Source organism: Arachis hypogaea, chromosome 12 (assembly GCF_003086295.3).
Source record: "Arachis hypogaea cultivar Tifrunner chromosome 12, arahy.Tifrunner.gnm2.J5K5, whole genome shotgun sequence".
Taxonomy (NCBI): Eukaryota; Viridiplantae; Streptophyta; class Magnoliopsida; order Fabales; family Fabaceae; genus Arachis; species Arachis hypogaea.
In genome coordinates this window covers 102662674-102673229 of record NC_092047.1, presented here as the reverse complement: position 1 = coordinate 102673229, position 10556 = coordinate 102662674, and positions in this window count along the sequence as shown.

The window sequence follows — 10556 nt, the reverse complement described above, 5'->3', positions numbered from 1 at the left end:
TTAAAGCGCTGCAAGGAGCAGAACTTAGGTACAGCAAGTTGGAGAAACTGGCACTAGCGCTCCTGACCTCTTCTCGCAGACTATGGCAATACTTCCAAGGTCACCAAGTGGTAGTAAGAACAGACCAGGGAATTCGTCAAGTGCTCCAAAAACTCGATCTAGCGGGAAGGATGATGACCTGGGTCATCGAGCTCTCCCAGTACGATTTAAGATATGAGCCTCGACATGCAATTAAGGCGCAAGCAATGGCAGACTTCCTGGTGGAAGTAACCGCAGACCCAACCGAGGACACGGACACACGGTGGAAGCTCCATGTAGACGGAGCCTCGAACCAGACGTCCGGAGGTGCCGGGATCATCTTAGAAAGCCCAGCTGGAGTCATCTACGAACAATCGGTTAAGTTCGAGTTTCTCGTATCGAACAACCAAGCAGAATATGAAGCCCTTCTAGGCGGCTTGATCTTAGCTAGGGAAGTCGGGGCTACGAGGCTAGAAGTATGCAGCGACTCACAGATCATCACGTCGCAAGTAAACGGAAGCTACCAAGCCAGAGACTCGCTGTTGCAGAAGTACTTGGAGAGGGTCAAAGAACTGAGCAAACAGTTTGAGGAGGTCACGGTCCAGCACATTCCGAGGGAAAGGAACACACGAGCAGATCTCCTATCCAAGCTAGCGAGCACGAAACCTGGAACTGGCAACCGGTCCCTCATTCAAGGCATCACGAAAGAACCAGCAGTTGCCCTCCACCTGACCAAGATGAGCCCCTCCTGGATGGACTCCATCACTGATTTCTTGCAGAATGGCAAACTCCCTGTAAGTGAGAAGGAAGCTAAAGCGTTGAGAAGGGAGACTGCCAAATACATGATCATACAAGGCCAACTGTTTAAAAAGGGACTTAGCCAACCCTTGCTGAAGTGCCTACACCCCGACCTGACGGACTACGTACTCAAAGAAGTCCACGAGGGATGCTGTGGTCACCACATCGGGGGCAAAGCCCTAGCAAGGAAGCTCATCCGAGCTGGATATTACTGGCCATCAATGATGGAGGACCCCAAGGAGTTCGTGAAAAGATGCGTTTAGTGCCAAGAGAATGCTAACTTCCACAGAGCACCGGCCACCGAACTAAGCTTGATGACGTCCTCCCAACCCTTCGCATAGTGGGGAGTCGACCTCTTGGGACCTTTCCCGGTTGGCCCAGGGCATGTCAAATATCTCATAGTCGCCGTCGACTATTACACCAAATGGATAGAAGCTGAGCCACTGGCCACTATCTCCTCCTCCAATTGTAGAAAGTTCATGTGGAGGCAGGTGATAACTCGGTTCGGCATCCCGGAAGTCATCATCTCAGACAACGGGACGCAATTCACCGATAAGAAGTTTGTAGAGTTCCTCGCCGGCTTGGGCATCAAACAAAAATTCTCAGTAGAGCACCCCCAGACAAATGGACAAGTCGAGTCCGCAAATAAGGTGATCTTGCTGGGCCTCAAGAAGCGGCTAAACAACAAGAAAGGAACATGGGCTAATGAGCACGCCTTAGTCCTCTGGTCCTACCGTACAACCGAGCAGTCCGCCACGGGAGAAACCCCCTTCCACCTGACATACGGGATAGACGCAATGATACCCGTAGAGATCGGTGAGCCGAGCCCACAGTTACTTCTCAAGGGGGTGGAAGAAGCTATAGATAAGGACCTAGTAGATGAGACTAGGGAGAAGGCCCACCTGTCATAAGTAGCACTAAAGCAAAGAATGGCCCTGCGCTACAACACCAAAGTGCTCAAGAGGGAATTTGAGCAAAACGACCTCGTCCTATGGCGCAATGACATCGGCCTACCGACCCAAGGAGAAGGCAAACTGGCGGCAAACTGGGAAGGTCCCTACAGGGTCAAAGAAGTGATTGGCAAGGGCGCCTACAAATTGGAGAAGCTCGATGGAAGGGAGGTCCTGAGAACTTGGAATGCAGGCTGGTGCACGAAATTACAATCACACTTTTGTAACTCCGCACAACTAACCAGCAAGTGCACTGGGTCGTCCAAGTAATACCTTACATGAGTAAGGGTCGATCCCACGGAGATTGTCGGCTTGAAGCAAGCTATGGTTATCTTGTAACTCTTAGTCAGGATATCAGTAATTCTCAGATTTAATTGTAAAAAGTAAAAGAACGTGAAATAAATACTTGTTATGCAGTAATGAAGAACAGGTTGAGGCTTTGGAGATGCTTTGTCTTCTGAACCTCTGCTTTCCTACTGTCTTCTTCTTCATACACGCAAGACTCCTTCCATGGCAAGCTTTATGTTGGGCATCACCGTTGTCAATGGCTACATCCCGTCCTCTCAGTGAAAATGTTCCAAATGCGCTGTCACCGCATGGCTAATCATCTGTCAGTTCTCGATCATGCTGGAATAGGATCCATTGATCCTTTTACGTCTGTCACACGCCCAACAATCGCGAGTTTGAAGCTCGTCACAGCCATCCCTTCCCAGATCCTACTCAGAATACCACAGACAAGGGTTAGACGTTCCGGATCTCAGGAATGGCCGCCAATAATTCTAGCTTATACCACGAAGACTCTGATTTGAATCATGAGGCTAAGAGATATGCATTCAATTTAAGGTAGAACGGAGGTGGTTGTGAGGCACGCGTTCATAGGTGAGAATGATGATGAGTGTCACGGATCATCACATTCATCAAGTTAAAGTGCGAATGAATATCTTAGAATGGAGGCAAGCGTAATAGAATGAAAAACAGTAGTAATTGCATTAATTCATGAAGAACAGCAGAGCTCCTCACCCCCAACAATGGGGCTTAGAGACTCATGCCGTAGAGAACACAACAAGAAACATGTATAATGTCATGAGGTATAAGATGAATCACTGAAAGTAGTATTTATAGTAAACTAGTGACCTAGGGTTACAGAAAATGAGTAAGCTAGGGTGTTTATTGTAAAAATCCACTTCTGGGGCCCACTTGGTGTGTGGTTGGGCTGAGCATTGAAGCTTTCGTGTATAGAGATATTTCCTGGAGTTAAACGCCAGTTTTTATGCCAGTTTGGGCGTTTAACTCCAGTTTTTGTGCCAGTTCTGGAGTTAAACGCCAGAATTATTGAGCTGACTTGGAACGCCTGTTTGGGCCATCAAATCTCGAGCAAAGTATGGACTATTATGTATTTCTGGAAAGCCCAGGATGTCTACTTTCCAACGCAATTGAGAGAGCACCAATTGGGCTTCTGTAGCTCCAGAAAATCCACTTTGTGTGCAGGGAGGTTAGAGTCCAACAGCATCTGCAGTCCTTTTTCAGCCTCTGAATCAGAATTTTGCTCAGGTCCCTCAATTTCAGCCAGAAAATACCTGAAATCACAAAAAAACACACAAACTCATAGTAAAGCCCAGAAAAGTGATTTTTATTTAAAAACTAATAAAAACATAATAAAAACTAACTAAAATATACTGAAAACATACTAAAAACAATGCCAAAAAGCGTATGAATTATCCGCTCATCACAACACCAAACTTAAATTGTTGCTTGTCTCCAAGCAACTAAAAATCAAATAGGATAAAAAGAAGATAATATACATTGAATTCCAAAAACATCTATGAAGATCAGTATTAATTAGATGAGTGGGGCTTTTAGCTTTTTGCCTCTGAACAGTTTTGGCATCTCACTTTATCCCTTGAAGTTCAGAATGATTGGCTTCTATAGGAACTCAGAATCCAAATAGTGTTATTGATTCTCCTAGTTAAGTTTGTTGATTCTTGAACACAGTTACTTTATGAGTCTTGGCCGTGACCCTAAGCACTTTGTTTTCCAGTATTACCACCGGATACATAAATGGCACAGACACATAACTGGGTGAACCTTTTCAGATTGTGACTCAGCTTTGCTAAAGTCCCCAATTAGAGGTGTCCAGAGCTCTTAAGCACACTCTCCTTTTTTTTTTGCTTTGGACCACGACTTTAACCGCTCAGTCTCAAGTTTTCACTTGACACCTTCACGCCACAAGCACATGGTTAGGGACAGCTTGGTTTAGCCGCTTAGGCCAGGATTTTATTCCTTTAGGCCCTCCTATCCACTGATGCTCAAAGCCTTGGATCCTTTTTATCACCCTTGCCTTTTGGTTTAAAGGGGTATTGGCTTTTTCTGCTTGCTTTTTTTTTTGAATGCAAGCTTTCTATTCACTGTTTTTTCTTGCTTCAAGAATCAATTTTATGATTTTTCAGATCATCAAATAACATGTCTCCTTTTTCTTTCATTCCTTCAAGAGCCAACAATTTTAACATTCATAAACAACCAAATTAAAAAATATGCACTGTTCAAGCATTCATTCAGAGAACAAGAGTATTGCCACCACATCAAAATAATTAAACTATTTTAAAATTCAAAATTCATGTACTTCTTTTTCTTTTTCAGTTAAAAACACTTTTTATTTAAGAAAGGTGATGGATTCATAGGACATTCATAGCTTTAAGACATAAACTCTAATTTTATTGATTATGGAATAAAAATAAGACTCAAAGATAAATATAAGAGCAGACCCATAATAATAGAAGATAGAAAATTAAAAGCAGAAAAATAAATGACTCTTAAAATAGACTCTTAATAATAAAGGTTATCACAGAGTTAGGACTCAACGACCTTGATTTTGAGAGGTTGATGCTCCCTCTTTTTGTGGGGTGCTTGGTCCTTCAAGGGAGAGCTTCTGGCGCTTCAGCTCCTGTAGCTCACGCCCCTGCTTCTCCTGTTCCTTCAGCAGCTTGCAGAGCATGCAGTTTTGATTCTGCTATTCTTCCTTAAGTTGTTCCATAGCTTCCTGCAGCTTGGTAAAAGATGCTTCTAAGCGGGTCCAGTAGTCAATTTCAGGAATTTCTGGGAGGAACTCCTGCGCCCTCTTTTTGATGGAGTTGTCTTGCACTTGTCCTTCCATTGACTTCTTGGTGATTGGGTGTTCAATTGGGATGAATTCATCTACTCCCATCCTCACCCCAGCATCTTTACATAGCAGAGAAATTAAGCTTGGGTAGGCCAGTTTGGCTTCAGTGGAATTCTTGTTTGCAAAATTGTGTAAATCTCACAAGAAATCAGATGATGAATCTCCACTTCTTTTCCAAGCATAATACAATGAATCATCAATGCTCTTTTGACAGTGACCTCAGAGCGGTTGCTAATAGGCAATATAGAACGCCTAATGAAGTCCAGCCAGCCTCTTGCAACTGGTTTGAGATCTCCTCTCTTGAGTTGGTTTGGGACACCTTTGGAATTGGTTATCCACTTAGTTCCAGGGAGGCATATGTCCTCTAGAACTTGATCCAACCCCTTATCTACTCTCACCATTCTCCTATTAAAGGATTCAGGATCATTTTGTAGTTAAGGTAGTTTGAAGACCTCTCTTATTTTGTCCAGATGGAAGTAAATAATTCTCCCTCTGACCATGGTTCTGTAGGTATGAAAGGCGGTTCCAGTCATTCTCTGCTTATCTGTCAGCCACAGATTTGAGTAGAATTCCTGAACCATGTTTCTTCCAACCTTTGTCTCAAGATTGGCTAGAATTTCCCATCCTCTGTTTCGAATTTGCTCTTGGATCTCCGGATATTCATCTTCTTTCAGATTGAATTTAACTTCCGGGATCACTGACCTCAGACCCATTATTTTGTAGTAATGGTCTGCATGTTTCTTGGTTAGGAACCTCTCTTGATTCCAAAGACTCTTTGGAGTATTCTCTTTCTTGCCTCTTGATTTGGTTTGTTTTCCCTTGGGTGCCATGATCTTGATGAGTCTTAGATCAGTGATCACGGAAAAGCACACCAAACTTAGAGGTTTGCTTGCCCTCAAGCAAAAAAAAGGAAGGGAGGAGAGAGGAGAAGAGGTAAATTTGAATGGTGTAGAGGAGGGGATGGCCGAAACCATATTTATAGGAGGAGGAGGGGATGGCTTTCGAAAAATGTGAGAGAGATATGAAAAGATATGGAAAGAATTTGAGAAGATATTTGAGTTTTTGAAGAAGATTTGGAAAGGATTTGAAAGAATTTTGAGAAAAAATTTAGAAAATTATTGAATGATGAGAATTGAGGGTGAATGATGAAAGTTTGAAACATGTTTATGCAGAAAATTATGAGTCAAAACATGAAAATTTGAAAAAAATTGAAGTTGGAAACAAAATCTCCTCCCCCTGTCTATCTGGCGTTAAACGCCCAGAATGGTATCCATTCTGGCGTTTAACGCCCAGTTGTTGGCCATTATGGGCGTTTAACCCCCAGCCAGGTACCCTGGCTGGCGTTAAACGCCAGAAACTCCTTTATCACTGGGCGTTTTGCTGAACGCGCAGGATACTGCAAATCTGGCGTTAAACGCCCAGAATGGTACCCATTCTGGTGTTTAACGCCCAAAATGGTACCTTTACTGGCGTTAAACACCCAGAATGATACCCATTCTGGCGTTTAACGCCCAAAATGCCCCGTACTGGCGTTTTCTTGCCAGCAAGCTCCTTTTCTCTGACCCATTCTGGCGTTTAACGCACAAAATGGTACCTTTACTGGCGTTAAACGCCCAGAATGATACCCATTCTGGCGTTTAACGCCCAAAATGCCCCTTACTGGCATTTTCTTGCCAGCAAGCTCCTTTTCTCTGCTTTTTGTACTGAATTTTTCTATAACTCTGTGAATTCCTTCAATTTTGATGCTTAGCCTTTGATGAAAATATATATCAAACCTCTACAAGTATTAATTAAAATAAATAACTTGCTAATGGCTGGGTTGCCTCCCAGCAAGCGCTTCTTTATTGTCTTTAGCTGGACTCTTACTGAGCTTTATTCGAGCCTCAGTTTTGAGCATTCTTGCTCAAAATTACTTTCAAGATAATGTTTGATTCTCTGTCCATTGACAATGAACTTTTTGTCAGAATCAATATCTTGAAGCTCAACATATCCATATGGTGACACTCCTGTAATCACATATGGTCCCCTCCACCGGAATTTTAATTTCCCAGGGAATAATCTGAGCTTAGAGTTGAATAGTAGAACTTTTTGTCCTGGCTCAAAGACTCTGGATGACATGCCACTTTTTTGCTTTTTCCTTATAAATTTTTGCATTTTCAAAAGCATTGAGTCTGAACTCTTCCAGCTCATTTAGCTGGAGCAATCTTTTCTCACCAGCTAACTGGTGCGCAGAAATTGTGATTACACTTTGATTATGTAAAATTCATTGCTCTTTCTTTCCCTGGTAATGGCGCCAAAAACATGATGCCAATACCATGGTTCACAACTTCGCACAACTAACCAGCAAGTGCACTGGGTCGTCCAAGTAATACCTTACGTGAGTAAGGGTCGAATCCCACGGAGATTGTTGGTATGAAGCAAGCTATGGTCACCTTGTAAATCTCAGTCAGACGGATATAAAATAGTAATGGGGTTTTCGAAAATAATTAATAAAATAGGGATAGAAATACTTATGTAAATCATTGGTGAGAATTTCAGATAAGCGAATAGAGATGCTTTCGTTCCTCTGAACCTCTGCTTTCCTGCTATCTTCATCCAATCAGTCTTACTCCTTTCCATGGCTAGCTTTATGTAATGCATCACCATTGTCACGGCACAGCTAATCGTCTGGAGGCATCACCCTTGTCAATGGTTACATCCTATCCTCTCAGTGAAAATGGTCAACGCACCCTGTCACGGCACGGCTATTCATCTGTCGGTTCTCGATCATGCTGGAATAGGATTTACTATCCTTTTGCGTCTGTCACTATGCCCAGCAATCGCGAGTTTGAAGCTCGTCACAGTTATTCAATCATTGAATCCTACTCGGAATACCACAGACAAGGTTTAGACTTTCCGGATTCTCTTGAATGCCGTCATCATTCTAGCTTACACCACGAAGATTCTGATTAAGAGATCTAAGAGATACTCATTCAATCTAATGTAGAACGGAAGTGGTTGTCAGGCACGCATTCATAGGGAATGATGATGATTGTCACGTTCATCACATTCAGGTTGAAGTACGAATGAATATCTTAGAAGCGAAATAAGATGAATTGAATAGAAAACAGTAGTACTTTGCATTAATCTTTGAGGAACAACAGAGCTCCACACCTTAATCTATGGAGTGTAGAAACTCTACCGTTGAAAATACATAAGTGAAAGGTCCAGGCATGGCCGAATGGCCAGCCCCCAAACACGAGATCACAGGATCAAACTTACAATCCAGGATGTCTAATACAATAGTAAAAGGTCCTATTTATAATAAACTAGCTACTAGGATTTACAGAAGTAAGTAATTGATGCATAAATCCACTTCCGGGGCCCACTTGGTGTGTGCTTGGGCTGAGCTTGAAGTCTACACGTGAAGAGGTCATTCTTGGAGTTGAACGCCAGCTTTTGTGCCAGTTTGGGCGTTGAACTCCACTTTGCAGCTTGTTTCTGGCGCTGGACGCCAGAATTGGGCAGAGAACTGGTGTTGAACGCCAGTTTGCGTCGTCTAAACTTGGGAAAAGTATGGACTATTATACATTTCTGGAAAGCCCTGGATGTCTACTTTCCAACGCAATTGGAAGCGCGCCATTTCGAGTTCTATGGCTCCAGAAAATCCACTTTGAGTGCAGGGAGGTCAGAATCCAACAGCATCAGCAGTCCTTCTTCAACCTCTGAATCTGATTTTTGCTCAAGTCCCTCAATTTCAGCCAAAAAATACCTGAAATCACAGAAAAATACACAAACTCATAGTAAAGTCCAGAAATGTGAATTTAACATAAAAACTAATGAAAACATCCCTAAAAGTAACTAGATTCTACTAAAAACATACTAAAAATAATGCCAAAAAGCGTATAAATTATCCGCTCATCACAACACCAAACTTAAATTGTTGCTTGTCCCCAAGCAACTGAAAATCAAATAGGATAAAAAGAAAAGAATATACTATAAATTCCAGACTATCAATGAAACATAGCTTCAATCATATGAGCGGGACTTATAGCTTTTTGCCTCTTGAATAGTTTTGGCATCTCACTTTATCCATGGAGGTTCAGAATGATTGGCATCTATAGGAACTCAGAGTTTAGATAGTGTTATTGACTCTCCTAGTTCAGTATGTTGATTCTTGAACACAGCTTCTTTATGAGTCTTGGGCGTGGTCCTAAGCACTTTGTTTTCCAGTATTACCACCAGATACATAAATGCCACAGACACATAATTGGGTGAACCTTTTCAGATTATGACTCAGCTTTGCTCAAGTCCCCAATTAGAGGTGTCCAGGGTTCTTAAGCACACTCTTCTTTTGCTTTAGACCTTGACTTTAACCGCTCAGTCTCAAGTTTTCACTTGACACCTACACGCCCCAAGCACATGGTTAGGGACAGCTTGGTTTAGCCGCTTAGACCAGAATTTTATTCCTTTAGGCCCTCCTATCCACTGATGCTCAAAGCCTTGGGATCCTTTTTATTTGCCCTTGCCTTTTGGTTTTAAGGGTTATTGGCTTTTTGCTCTTGGCTCTTAGTTTTAAGAGCTTTTGCTTTTTCTGCTTGCTTTTTCTTTCTTGCTATTTTTTTTTCTGCAAGCTTTGTTCTTTGCTGCTTTTTCTTGCTTCAAGAATCATTTTTATGATTTTTCAGATTATCAAATAACATGTCTCCTAGTCATCATTCTTTCAAGAGCCAACATATTTAACATTCTTAAACAACAACTTCAAAAGACATATGCACTGTTCAAGCATACATTCAGAAAACAAGAAGCATTGTCACCACCTCAATATAATTAAGCTAAGTTCAAGGATAAATTCGAAACTCATGTACTTCTTGTTCTTTTGAATTAAAACATTTTTCATTTAAGAGAGGTGATGGATTCATAGGATATTCATAACTTTAAGACAGAGTTACTAACTATTAATGATCATGTAATGAAGACACAAACATAGATAAGCACTTAACATAGAAAATGAAAAACAGAGAAAGTAAGAACAAGGAATGAATCCACCTTAGTGATGGTGGCGTTTCCTTCTTGAGGAACCAATGATGTCCTTGAGCTCTTCTATGTCTCTTCCTTGTCTTTGTTGCTCCTCCCTCATTGCTTTTTGATCTTCTCTTATTTCATGAAGGATGATGGAGTGCTCTTGATGTTCCACCCTTAGTTATCCCATATTGGAACTCAATTCTCCTAGGGAGGTGTTGATTTGCTCCCAATAGTTTTGTGGAGGAAAGTGCATTTGAGGCATCTCCGGGATCTCATGGTGATGAGCTTCATACGCCTCTTGAGCTCCATGAATGGGCTCTCTTTCTTGCTCCATCTTTTTCCTAGTGATGGGCTTGTCTTCTTTAATGAGGATATCTCCCTCTATGTCAATCCCAGCCGAATTGCATAGGTGGAAAATGAGGTGAGGAAAGGCTAACCTTGCCATAGTGGAGGACTTGTCAGCCACCTTGTAGAGTTCTTGAGGTATAATCTCATGAACTCTCACCTCTTCTCCAATCATGATGCTATGGATCATGATGGCCCGGTCTATAGTAACTTCAGACCGGTTGCTAGTGGGAATGATTGAGTATTGAATGAACTCCAACCATCCTCTAGCTACAGGCTTGAGG